Source organism: Lynx canadensis, chromosome A2 (genome assembly GCF_007474595.2).
Source record: "Lynx canadensis isolate LIC74 chromosome A2, mLynCan4.pri.v2, whole genome shotgun sequence".
NCBI lineage: Eukaryota > Metazoa > Chordata > Mammalia > Carnivora > Felidae > Lynx > Lynx canadensis.
The window spans coordinates 124,675,925-124,689,031 of record NC_044304.2 but is presented as its reverse complement, the minus strand read 5'-3'; the positions used below and the strand labels follow the sequence as shown (position 1 = coordinate 124,689,031).

The 13,107-nt window shown below is 42.7% G+C and overlaps 1 long non-coding RNA gene across 1 annotated transcript in view; it reads right to left on the bottom strand.

Moving 5' to 3' along the window:
• LOC115509061 overlaps window positions 1-13,107 on the bottom strand; it is a 45,091-nt gene that overhangs the window by 15,192 nt on the left and 16,792 nt on the right. Inside the window, exon 2 of the long non-coding RNA XR_004343304.1 lies at window positions 1,989-2,064. This is a non-coding gene — a long non-coding RNA (uncharacterized LOC115509061). The remainder of the gene's footprint in view (window positions 1-1,988; window positions 2,065-13,107) is intronic.

Genomic DNA, 13,107 nt, shown 5'->3' with positions numbered 1-13,107 from the left:
ATGAATGGATGAAGGAATCACATCACATCACATCAAAGGGCATCTGTGGTCTATAATTCTCAGTTGCCTCCTGACACTTCAGGATAGCCCTTGGTTGTCATTACAAACCAAATTCTCCCACATGAATAGTTGAGGGGAGTAGGAAGCACATGGCATGACTTGGCTCCTTGCAGACTTTGCTACTTACAAGTTTCTTAATTATAACATTCCAAGAGAGGCATGTGATCATAAAATTCAAAAGCTACCCAAATATTAGCTATTCTTAGATATGTCCTTGTCTCACCAAATGTTGTCAAGTAAGCCAAATAAGTAAGAGAAATTGTAAAGCAAGAGAACATCAACGAAATAAAGGAGTGGGGGTGGGGGCATGGCCACGAGACAAAAGCACTCAAATGAAGTAGGTAACTTCTGGGGTACCAAAATTACCAAATTTGAAACAAATTATTTTCAACTTGGTTATTGATCTTCAAACTATGCTTTATTCAATTAATTCATGAGGGGATCATAATGAATCTGCAACTTAAGAATTGCTCTTTAGATTTTTTTTTCCCCCCTCACAGTGTAAGGTAATTTGGGTAGAACCTTGACAACAGTTTCCTGTTTAAACTCTCTAAGTGAAAAGGCCTTACTCAGCAAACAGTTGACAAAAATAAGTTTCAAGGTAATGAGACATGCTTGGGGGAAAACAAAGCAGAGAATTGACTGCGGCTGGGCCCAGCACCTGAGGACAAAGCAGCACTCAGTGACACTCGAACCAGAGTGCCCTGGTTCTCCACCTAGGTGCCATCTTGGTAGTCAATCTATCGAACCCTGTGCTGAGATTCCTGCTCTTGGGGACTCTGGCTTTCCTAACCTGACAATGCCTGTGGAGTCATGACATAGAAAATCCCTTTAATGCAGGAGCAGCCACACTGAACTCCTTGGGCAAACTTCTTAGTGTCGTGGAGCCTCAATTTCCCTATCTGTAAAATGTAGATAATGCTATCTACTCCATAGGGTTGGCTACAGTAAACACTATCGATTTATTAACTATACCTAAAAAGGCAGCTCATTCAGTTGAGCATCCGATTTCGGCTCAGATCATGATCTCATGGTTTGTGAATTTGAGCCCCATGTCAGGCTCTGCGCTGACAGCATGGAGCCTGCTTGAGATTCTCTTTCTCTCCTTCTCTCTCTGCCCCTCACTCTGCTCATGTTCTCTCTCTAAACAAACAAACAAACAAACATTTATAAATAAATAAACAAACATAAATAAATAAACAAACTTAAAAAGACATACCCTTAACACTCCATGCCTTCCCTTTCTCTTCCTAGCTCACCATTCCCTCTCTCCTAACTCTGCTCTCCTACCTCGACTTCCGTACACTTGGATAGCATTTTCTAGTAATTATTTCCTTTAGGGAGCTTTTCCTGGTTCCCCCCCCCCTTTTCATGAAGAAGTTTGCTGTGCTATGATAAGATTCTTAGCACTGGGTGCTATATATGAACATTCATGGTATAGGACTGTAGTTGCCTGTTCACTTAGCTGTATCTACATTAAAATATAGAGTCCAGAGGGCACAAATTACGCCAAACTTGCCCATCATTGTATTTCCAGCAGTGAACCTAGAACATGATCTATTTTAGGAACTCAATGAATGTGAAAAGAGGAAAAAACAAAAGCAAGAAGGAAAGGGGGAGGGAGGAATGGGGGAAGGAAGAAAGGAAGGAAGGAAGGAAGGAAGGAAGGAAGGAAGGAAAGAACACAAAGAGTTGATTCCAAGCCCTGTTTTCTAGAGACAGCAGTCCTTGGGAACTGTACCCCACACCAACATACCTGCGCTACCCAGATATTGTACAAACAAAGGTATTAAGCCAAAGGAGAAAGCAACAGAAATCGTCAGCTGGAGATTTATCATGCCCTTAGGATGTACAGTCCTAAGTAACAGAAGTAAACACCTCATGGAAGGAAAGAAAGAGTCATCATCACCAGAGTGAAACTCACATACCTACACAGTCCCAGCATGACTCTTGGATCTCTTGTACGGCTTCCTCTTCAGGTGTGTAGAGGGGACCTTGGAGTGTCTGGAAGCAGAATCAAAACAGACAATAAAAATCAATTGCTAATCTGGAAAATGTTATTGGTCTTCCATATGTAGTAGGAATGACAGCTCATAAACTCAGGTGTCCAAAAAAAAAAAAAAATACTGCTTCTCCTTATTTTATAGAAGCCAGCCCAATTTTATTCTAGCACTTCCCTCATACCAGGCCTCTTGTTACTCTTGACCTGAGTAACAAGGTCTTGGTGCTAGGCACACTTGAGTTACACTGGAGACGCCAATTATCCCCATCTGTTTGGACCATTTCTTCCTTTTGTTTATTTAAAAATTTAAAAAAATTTTATGTTTATGTATTTATTTTGAGAGTGGGAGGGAGGCAGAACACAAGTCGGGGAGGGGCAGAGAGAGAGAGAGAGAGAAAGAGAGAATCCCAAGCAGGCTCCACACTGTCAGCTCTGAGCCCCAAGCAGGCTCGATCTCACAACCACGAGATCATGACTTGAGCCAAAACAAACAGTCAGACACTCAACTGACTGAGCCACCCAGGCGCCCCTGGGTGGACCCTTTCATAGCACCACTTGTGGCTTTATCTGCCAGGACACTGCACATAGTGTTCCTTTCTGGGGTCTTGGCCCCTTGTCAGGATATTTTGGGAAGCCAGGCTGATCGCCACTGTTCCAGGATGCCTGTACTCCACCTTTCTCTTCCCACAGCCAGGTCTTTGTGGACTGTGGGAGGGCACGCGTGAGCCCCTCTCTGCCTTCTACTTCTGCAGATCACTCTGCCTTTGCCACTAAATACCCTTGACCTCTTTATTTTTCCACAAAGCCCTAGACTCTTCATAAGTGCTTGTGAAGTAAAAGCCAGTGGGGCACCTGGGTGGCTCAGTTGGTTAAGCATCCGACTCTCTCTCTCTCTCTCTCTCTGCCCCTCCATGACTCACCCTGTCTCTGTCTCTCTCAAAATAAATGAACTTAAAAAAAGCAAGAAAGAAAAAGCCAGGTACTCTGGCCAGTGACTCCTGCTTTCTGCTCTGCCACGTCCCTTAACTGTGCCAATGGAGCACAGAGCAAACGGCTTGCACTAAGAAAAAGGGCAATCACACAGTGAAGACAAAACCAATAAAACAAATGAATGCATGGAAATATTGTCCGTTCATGCAAAGTCCCCAAAGCATGAGGTTAATGTGGGTCTTGACACCCTGTGGAGATAGAGCACGGGGAGAATCATGATTTGCAAAGACACCGCACATCATCTTCATCAGCTGCCTCCAGCCCACCTTTATATTCTAGGGCTAGACCCAATGAGGGGCCAAGTAGGGTACCCACAACGGCTAAATTAACTCAGTGCCTCACATGCCTTTTTCCAGCAGGCAGCTGCCTTTCGGGAGCACCTTGCTGGGAAAATCTACTTCTTTATGCCAGCCGACCCCATGTGTTTAGGAGGGAGCAAAACTTTCAGCAGCATTGCCTAGAAGATGCCGAGTGTTACCAACTTGAGAAATATAGTTATCGATCTCTGTCCTTTACCCAGAGCTGACTGAGGGATGTGTTTTCTTTTCACATCAATGTGCTAGACTGCTCTTGGTGTGAAAAGACAGCAGATGCTGATTCTATTGCCATCTGAGTGTGTGAATAGGCCTGCGGAGCCCAGGAGTGCTTTCTGGAAGGGGTAAGTGTGTGAACACGTGTGTACGTGCACCCCCCCCCACCCACACACATACAGACACAACCACTCACACACAGAATCACGCACACACTGTCACACACACATATATGCACACACGGTCACACACAGGCACAGACACAGACACCAGCACATGCAGTTTCACAGGGTTCGTGAAGGTCGAGGCCAGGATCAACCTTACCAAGTCTTGTTAAAATACTTAAAAGTGTATTTTTCTGCCTTCCCTCTCTATAAAATGGTTCCTACTTTTCAGGACCATTTTCTTGTTTGCCTTATGTTGTTGGCTTTCTGAAGAAGGTAGCCCCAATAAAAAGCAATCTATTGCATCTTCATTATGGTTGATCACATCCATATGCTTCATTGTGTGGTTTCTTAGTACATGCTTGTGTCTTTTATCCCCAGCATCAGCCCCAGACCTGGCCACAGTAGGTGCCTGAAACCAGAGGTGCTTTACCAACATCGTGATTTGCATTTAGAACTTCTGTCTTGGAGACCTCTAGTATTAGCCTAGAATTACGTCTGGTCTCGTGTAGTAAACCTGTGTTTGGTTAATGTCTGCTAGGAGCTGGATCCTTTGCCTCAATGTCTTCTGCTCCTCACCAGGAAGTCATGAAATTGAAAATGTTTTCTTTAGGGAAGCTAAAAGACTTGCCCTGATCACCTGGCCAGCCAGCAACAGAGTTGGGATTCAAACACACATCTTCCTGACTCAGAGACTAGGTATCGCACCGGGTCTCCCCACGTGACCCCATGTGTTCATGGACTTGAGAGCTGGAAGGTACCTAAAGGACATCCAACCTCTTCAACTTTTAGATAAGGAAGCCAAGGGCCAAAAACATTAATTGATTTACTCAGTGGAGTCCCACAGAGCATTACTGGGGAAGCCTGGGTCATGCTCTCGTACTTATAACAAATAGTTCTCTCTCTCCTGTAGAGGGCAAGGAGCTCCACCAGACACCACGGTGCATACAACATGTGGAAGGGGGGCTCTGCTCTTGGGCAGTCATTAAAGAGTTAACAGAAAAAGAAAGAACCAACAGCAATAAAGCACGGTCCCTGAATAAAGTGCCCTCCCAGGAATGGGAGGGAGGAGGGAGATGGCACAGAACGGCTTCTCATCGGAAGTTCATTTCAAGCTCAGTCTGATAAGCAGAAGAAATGAGCTGGTCACCAAGGACTTTGTCTCGGTCACATTCAGGAATCTGCTCCCTCTTGTCAAGGCACAGGCTCAGTGGGCTGTCCTTTGCCATCAAGTCGCTGTTGGAAGAGCCCTGTTGTCCAGGGTTTACAGTCGGGTAAGAAATTCTTAAAGGCTGCCCGAAAGTGGCTGAAACATCCACTGATGAAGGGAGAAGTTTGTTAGGAGTCCATGCCAGGCAGCGACTGTCGAAACGCTTCCTTGAAAGGAGGTGGTTCCATTTGGTCACATTTAATTCTGGAAATAGCTCAAGGAAGAGGTTTACACAACAGGAATTTTCCTGTGGATTAAGTTGAATTGTTATAAATAGCAGCGTACCTGACATCTTGATTTAAAGCACAAATAAATTTCTGGCAAACATTCGTCTTGATCACGTGATTCACCATTTACTCACCAACGTGGGGCCTACTTCTATGGGTGACCATATTCCAGACAGGAGGAGTCAGGTTACCATCCTACCTGAAATAAGCCTTCTCCTCACCCTCTAATGTCCAGACCCCTTGGAAAGGACCCAGAGTCCGTGTTTGAATTTCCACCACCCCCTAGAGCCCTCCCCAGCATCTCTCCTACCTCTCTGCACTCCTACGCCGACAGGTGTTCTGCACAAAAATATCAAAATAGAGCCAGGAAGGAGGCGTTGGTCATAGCTTTAAAAATACTGCTTTGTTTATTTCAATAAATAATGTGCGGTGTATACCTGATCAGCTTTTTCTATTTTTAAGATAACTTCTGTAACTTTAGAGCAATTCTTCATGTTGCTGAAGAGAAGAGAAATCTGAAAGAATTTTAGGTATTGATTTTTACAGACAAAGGAAAAATCCTGAATTGTTCCGTTCAGCACTTGGTGTTACCAAGGGCATGCTACCCAATGATCCTGCTCTACACCGAACACCACACAAGAATACCTGAGCCAGAGACGGGCTAGATGTCACCAGCCCCATTCTCCTTTTTTTCCAGGCATGTAAAAGAAGCATATTTCCCAGTCTCTTTTGCAGTTAAAATATGCCCACGTGACTGGGTCTCAACAGCGGAACGCCGGAGGAAGCAACGTATGTGACTTGCAGATGAGGTCATGAGGCCCCTTTGCGTGGTCCTCTTTTCTCCTTCTTTTTCTTTTACTGCAACTCTGGATAGGCTGAAGGAGCCTGAATCCCCACGTTACCATAAATAACTGCACAAGCCTCCAAGGTGAGTGCCATGCATAAGAGAAGGCTTTACTATGTCATGAGACTTGAGAGTTTCTGTTACTGCAGCAGAGCCTAGTGTGCTAATTAGTACTTTGTCTTCTCTTGCCCCACCACACATGACACAGCAATGCTGGACTGTGGCTGCCACCGGGGATGGGATGGGTGTGGCCAGATCCCCTCCCTCAGGACTCACTTCCCTAGCTTTCAGGAATGGTACATATTAACTTGGAATGATTCTTTCTGTCTTGAAAGATCTGGAAAGGATGAGAGGTATTTTATCTTGTTTACTATATTGCCGTTACTTTCACTTATCTCGGGTCCACTTAGCAGAACTCAAAGTCTCAGTTTCTGGAGGGCAACCTTTCTTCCTACTATTGAAGAAAAGCTATGGGTGCCTGAGTAGCTCAAACATTTGACTCTTGACTGCAGCTCAGGTCATGATCTCCTGGTCAAGAGATGGAGCCCCACATCGGGTTCCACGCTTTAGCGTGGAAACTGCTTGGGATTCTCTCTCTCTTCCTCTTTCTCTGCATGCTCTTCCTCTCTCTAAATAAGTAAATAAACGAACATTTAAAAAAAAATAAAAGCTAAATGCACTGAAGTTATGCTATGGAGGAAGGGAGAGACGGAGTGCCTTTGAAAGATTCCCAGTGCATGGAAGAGAATGGAAACAGTGATTTTCCCCAAAACCGGAGGCTGGGATTCCATCCCTGGCAGCAGATGGGGAGAGGGCTGCCACGGTAGCTGAGGGGGACTAATGTCCAGCACGTGTTCTCTTGGAGTTGAGGAGAATGCACGGCAATAGAGTTGATATTTTACGTCCTCTTAGTCTAGAATTTTAGAAGTTGCCAAGTGAGATTTCATTTATTTTTATGGTAATATTTCTTATATAAGAGAGCTTGAGGTTGAGGATTTACCCTTAATACATTCATACGTAAATCAAACTAGAGTGAACTTCTCTGAGGGTGAGAATATATCTTTAACTGTGTGACTCTCTCTCTTTGTATCCTAGCTAGAGGTTTCTGAAATGAGCAACACTTTCTCAAAGGCTTGACAGCCCTCCTCCACTCCTTTTGTTCTCCTAGAAAAAAAACATTGTTGAATATAAAATGCCGTTCCCCACATCTGGCATATTGTACTGACCTTGGGAACACACATCTGAATATCTTACTTGGAGGTTTATTTACAGCCTGCCTTATAATTCAAGATAGATAATTCTTTACCCCCTTGCAGCTTGATGAGATGTATGAGATTTAGGCGTTTGGCTGGGTAACAGTTGGTTTTGGATGAAGGAGACAAATAGATGTGCAGCACGTTCACAAGAGCCACCTGTCTTGGGAGCCCCCATGTCATCCGGTACTATCACCAGCTAGTGATATTGTGCCTACACATGTCATCAACACTTGAGAAAATGATGACAGCCCTAGCCGCTTATGGGACATGAGTACCTAGGATGGAGAATGAGTTAGCCCGAGTTGCGGATAATTCTGCATGATGGAAAGCCTAGCGTATTGCAATGTGGGGAGTTTGACCCTTTAAACTCTACAGAACAGCCCATAAATTCACCCGTGTGATGCCATGATAATCAAAGGTGTCATGAGGTGAATAAAATGGGACCTCCCAAGGTTCTGTGAGGAAGACGAGCTTTGGCCTTCCCCATGTAGACTTCTCTGGCTCTGTTCCTACTCCATCTTTCTCAGCCTGCTCTGCAACATATTGAGCTCTGAGTGCTACCTCATAGGCCTCCATGTCCTCTGGCTTCTGATTGGGAAGAGACTTCTCACGGGAGGAGACACCAGCAGGGAATTGGGAGGAGACAGGGCTGGGGGGTTTATGCTCTCTGCTCCTTCCCGGGTCACAGGTTGGCAGTGAGTACATTCCTCCACAGAAGGTGACAGCTCCTGTTGGTGACCCCTCCCTTCACCGTCACAACTCCTTCTGGGTTTTGACGACCTTTCCATTCCCTTGCCTAGTTACTTCTAAGAATAGTCATGGCTCCCAAATGTTAATGGGGCTTCTCTAACCCCACTCACAATTGTATACAGGGTCTTTTCATTAAACTCTCAATTTACCCCCATTTTAGTGTACCAACACAATATGATATAACATATTATCCTTAGACCCCCCCCCCCACAGGACTGTGTGCCTGCAAAGGTAGGTGGCGATGAAAAGGGAGATCTAGTAATTATAACAACCTTCCTTAGAAAATCCTGACTTTATATCATATCATGTCATACCCTATCACATTATAATATTAAATTATATTACATTAGCGAACCTCAACCTTCCAACAGAATTTGTCTGCTTTTATTTCCAAGGGTGTATATGTGCTTCAAAACTACTTTTTTAAGAGCATTGAACCACAGGTGACTGTTTCTTCAAAGATTAACACGTTCTTCTGGGTTTCAACAACGTTCCAGGCTGTTCTCTGCCCCAATTCAGCCAACCCTGTTACCATGCATTTCAGGCCTCCATGCAGTTTCTTCCTCGAACATCTCTTCCATCTGAGATCTCCACCTCCCCTCTGAATTCATCTGCTCAGCGAATTTGAATGTCTGCTAAATTGTGTGTCCTCAAAATGCTAGATCCCTCAAAAAAAAAAAAAAAAAAAAAAGACGCACCAGAGCCTTTTCTAAAAAACCCACTCTCCTCTCTTTTAGGCTCCAGAACCCCTGCACTTTGTTCCGCTCGGATGACCTTCTACTCTGTACTCCGACTGTTGTTCTCATGCCTGTCTTTGCCATTATATTATGAACTTCCTGAGGATGGCAAACCCATTTTGGCCTTCCCCATCTCTTTAAGCACCACATACATACATATCAAGCACATAATATATTCTTAGTTAATGTCTGAGGAATCAAAACGAATCACCGGGATAGCTTACCCCCATCTGGCAAATGCCCCGAGAAACCGATATGATATGGAAGAATGGTTTGACAGGCTGGAATCTTTGTCAGATGTTCCAGACTTGAGAACCCAGGGGTTCTGGCCAATTTGAGCAATTTATACAGTGATAGTATAAACCCCATAAAGAGAGCATTTCAGAGAGAACTAGAACAGAGAGCTTGCCCAATCTGAGATGTCCCAATCACAAAATACACTCTGTTCCCTCACCTCCTCTGCCCTGCTCTTCCCCAGAGCTCTAAATAACCAGCCTGGACAGCTTTTAGTAACTCTGGAAAATGTATGTAACTGCTGATAAAGTCTAGCCCAAACATCCCTCTCACACTGCGCTGACTCATTTGCCCAAAATATGCCTGACCAGTGAGGCAGAAATAATGATTCTTACTGGCTTTTAACTACCAGGCTCCCCAGATCTATTTCCTTTAGTCCTAGGGGCACATTCTAATTTGGTACAGAAAAGAAAATGAGAAGTACGCCTGCCAGTTCCCATCCTAGAATGACTGAAGAAAGAAAATGTGTGCAGTTGTGTTAAAGGTCCATGTGTTTATATGAAAGTGTCATTCACAACCTCCGCTCCCGCTTCACACCCAACCATCACTCCCATCACCATAGATCTGTCTTAACCTAATTTCATCTTGGAGTTCTGCCATTGTCCTATAGTAAAAGAAATGAGAGTAAACATCACCGCAAGAAGGAGACGAAGAATAACATCTTCTTTACAGAAACTTTCAGAAATGCCTTTCTGCTTCGCTGTGGGGGTTGCTTAGATCGACAAACAATGGATTTGATTTATTTTATGTTAGAAATACTGCAAAAGGTGTCATCCAAGCAGTGTTCCCCTTCTATACTGGATCTGAGAAAGGTTACAGCCAGTGTTTGCACTCCATTTACAAGAGTGTAGGTCTCCATGAGACATAGTTTTGTTTAACCCTCATTTCTGGTTCCATTTATATTCGTGTCCCTCTGGCCCTTTTCTTTGTCTTCTGCTCTTAGCTTGTCTTGGTATATCTTCTGTATCTTTGCAGGATGTCAAAATACTTTGTGGAAAAGGAAAGGGCATACCAAAAGTTTAAAGATCACTCTGAACTCAAGGTAGATAAGTCAAATAATCTAAACTTAACGGCAATTACTCTCAAAGTGAGGGCCGAGATATAGGAACAAGTATTTTGCATCCTCGTACGCAGAGACCAGAGGAAGAAGGGAAGAATCAATCCACAGACAGTCATCACACTCCCTCAATACACAAAGTCGTATCACCTCTGTTTTCTCTTACACATGACTGGTGTCCAGAAAGAACTGATATTCTTGACCCGCTGTTTGTGAAATTAAGAAGGGGAACACAGGTGCGCATATTAGTTTGTGTATTAAGGGATACCTGTACAAGTATGTTGTAAGGGTTAGATGTTGGCACTGATTGGTGCATTTACATTAATTCTCAAATGAAAACGGGAATCCATTCAGTCTGTCTTTTTTTTTCAACATTTATTTTTTATTTTTGGGACAGAGAGAGACAGAGCATGAACGGGGGAGGGGCAGAGAGAGAGGGAGACACAGAATCGGAAACAGGCTCCAGGCTCTGAGCCATCAGCCCAGAGCCCGACGCGGGGCTCGAACTCACAGACCGCGAGATCGTGACCTGGCTGAAGTCGGACGCTTAACCGACTGCAACACCCAGGCGCCCCGGGTCTGTCTTGATACCTTATCATTTAGAGCTAAGCTACGCTATGCACCCTGTTTTGTATCTTAACAGAATAATTTGGAAAATCTAAGATCATAGAATGCTAAAGCTGAAAAGACCTCTATAGTAATCTATTCCAAGCATAAACATGTGTATGCGTTTTTGTTTTTTAAACTTAGTTGCAAAATTAGCTTATACTTGATATATGTCAAATTGAAAAAAAAAATGTCAAATTGCCCTAATGTATAAGAAGCAGAATGTAAGTCTTATCACTTCTACTCATACTTCCCAGAATAAGCACCACTAATAGGAGCTTTTATTCATTCATTCATTCATTCATTTATTCAAAAAATATTTATCAAGAACAGAATTACATATTAAGCAAGAAAATCAAGACAGGCAGAAAACAATAAATAGATATAGAAAATAACTTCAGTTAGTCACAAGTGCTGCAAAGAAAAGCAAAGTACAGTGGTCTGAAGTACAGTCCATGTAGAGTGACGAGTTCAGTCTTTTCAGACAGAATGTGAATGCATGGCAAAGGGAACAGCAGATCTAAGTCCAGCAAGCAGGAGTGTGCTAGGTATGTTCTAGAACAGCCAAGTGGCCAATATAGCTAAGGCGTTCTGAGGAAGAGGAAGAATGTACAAGATGAGATTAGAAATGTCAATAGTAGACAGATTTTATAAGTCCTTCAGACACTGTAAGGAGACTCGTTTCTTTTCCAAGTGTCAGGAGAAACAGTTGGCTGGTTTTAAATGGGAGAGTGCAACTTTAATAGCCAAAAAGTTCTTGTGTGGGGAAAGTGATCTAGGGGGATGCCCAAAGATTAATTTTCAAGGAGTCACCATCCAGAGGGAAGAATTACTCTATATGATGGTTTCTGTAGTATTTACGCTAATAACTGCTTCCTGTTGCCTTAAATCCTACAAGACTATTAATAACAATAAAAAATCACAAGCTGGCCTAGCAGACTCAGAAAGATCTACCTGATGTCATGCCAATACCTGAGTTCACAGAGTGGCCAAATGAGGCTCAGGGACAGTGGTCAGCTGACAATACGCTCAGCTGACTCACCTGTCTGCACCTGTTCTTTATGCAATAACTAATATCTATGTATGTTCTTTATAACAATTTTATTTTCAAATAGTTTAAGAGTCATAAGAAGTATCAAAAACAGTACAAAGAATTTTCACGTACCCTTCGCTCAGCTTCTTCCAATGATAATATCTTACATCACCATAGGCCATGTCAAAACCAGGACTTTGGCATTGATCTAATGCTATTAGGTACAGACCTTATTTGGATGCCACGAGTTTTTACAGGCTCTCTTCTTACATTATTTACTTTGAGGGAATTTATAGTGCTATGAAATTTTATCCCAGGTGGAGATCCTAGTAACCATCACCACAATCAGGATACAGACGGACTTATCGCCACAGAGAGACGGCCCCGTGTTAGTAGTTCATTGTATCCATTGTTGAAAGCCAGCTTGTGATTTATGAATACTCAGAACCTGGACAGGAAGAATTTTTCTATTTGTGCTTCTTTAACCTTTAGCTTATTATATTCTATAAATCTACTTAATACCATGTTTCTAGACCTTTAAACATCACAATATATAAATATTTACACATGTCACAAATTATCTTAAATATTTAAACATTGATTTAAAGTGTAAGTAACAAAGTGATCCAAAACATTTCAATGGAATCGGTCTAATTTGTCAACTTTTTAATTGATTCAATCACCTTGGACTTCAAAATATTTAGAAGTTTATTTTTATAGGTTTATTTACCCTAATACAAAAGCAATGATACTATGATTGTGATTCACTTTTTCACTTCTTTCTATATTTATATTATACCTCCCCAAGGTTATAGTGATTCTGCCAGACTCAAAAGAAAACACCATCTCCACAAATCTGGTAGGATGATGAGTTCTGGAGTATTAAATAACTAACTGATTCTTGGTCATAACATGAGATCTGGTCGTGTCTAGGATCTTTCAAACCAGAAGGGTGTTCATAAGACCCCCCCCCTTCTTTTTTTTTTATGATCAATGCTCCCTTGTAAATGGAACTTTTCAAGGTCATACCTTTAAACAAAACAAATCACACCTTCCTCCAAAAAAAAAGAGGAATGTTTCACTTTATTGCACCCTGGCCTACATGGCAAAACCCATTGTCTTCTGAAATTTATTCACAATTTTGATATAGTCCATTAGCATTTTTGAAAATCTGGGTATAACTTTATTCGAATATTATTATAATTAAAAGCCTTATCCATGGTTTTGTGATTCAAGAGATGAGAACCTAGTCTGTGCAATCTACTTTCCCTTTGGGTCCATCAACTTGATGCATTCTTTGGAACTCTCTTTCCACCTGAGCTCTGGGTTCCCATCCTTCCTATCTTT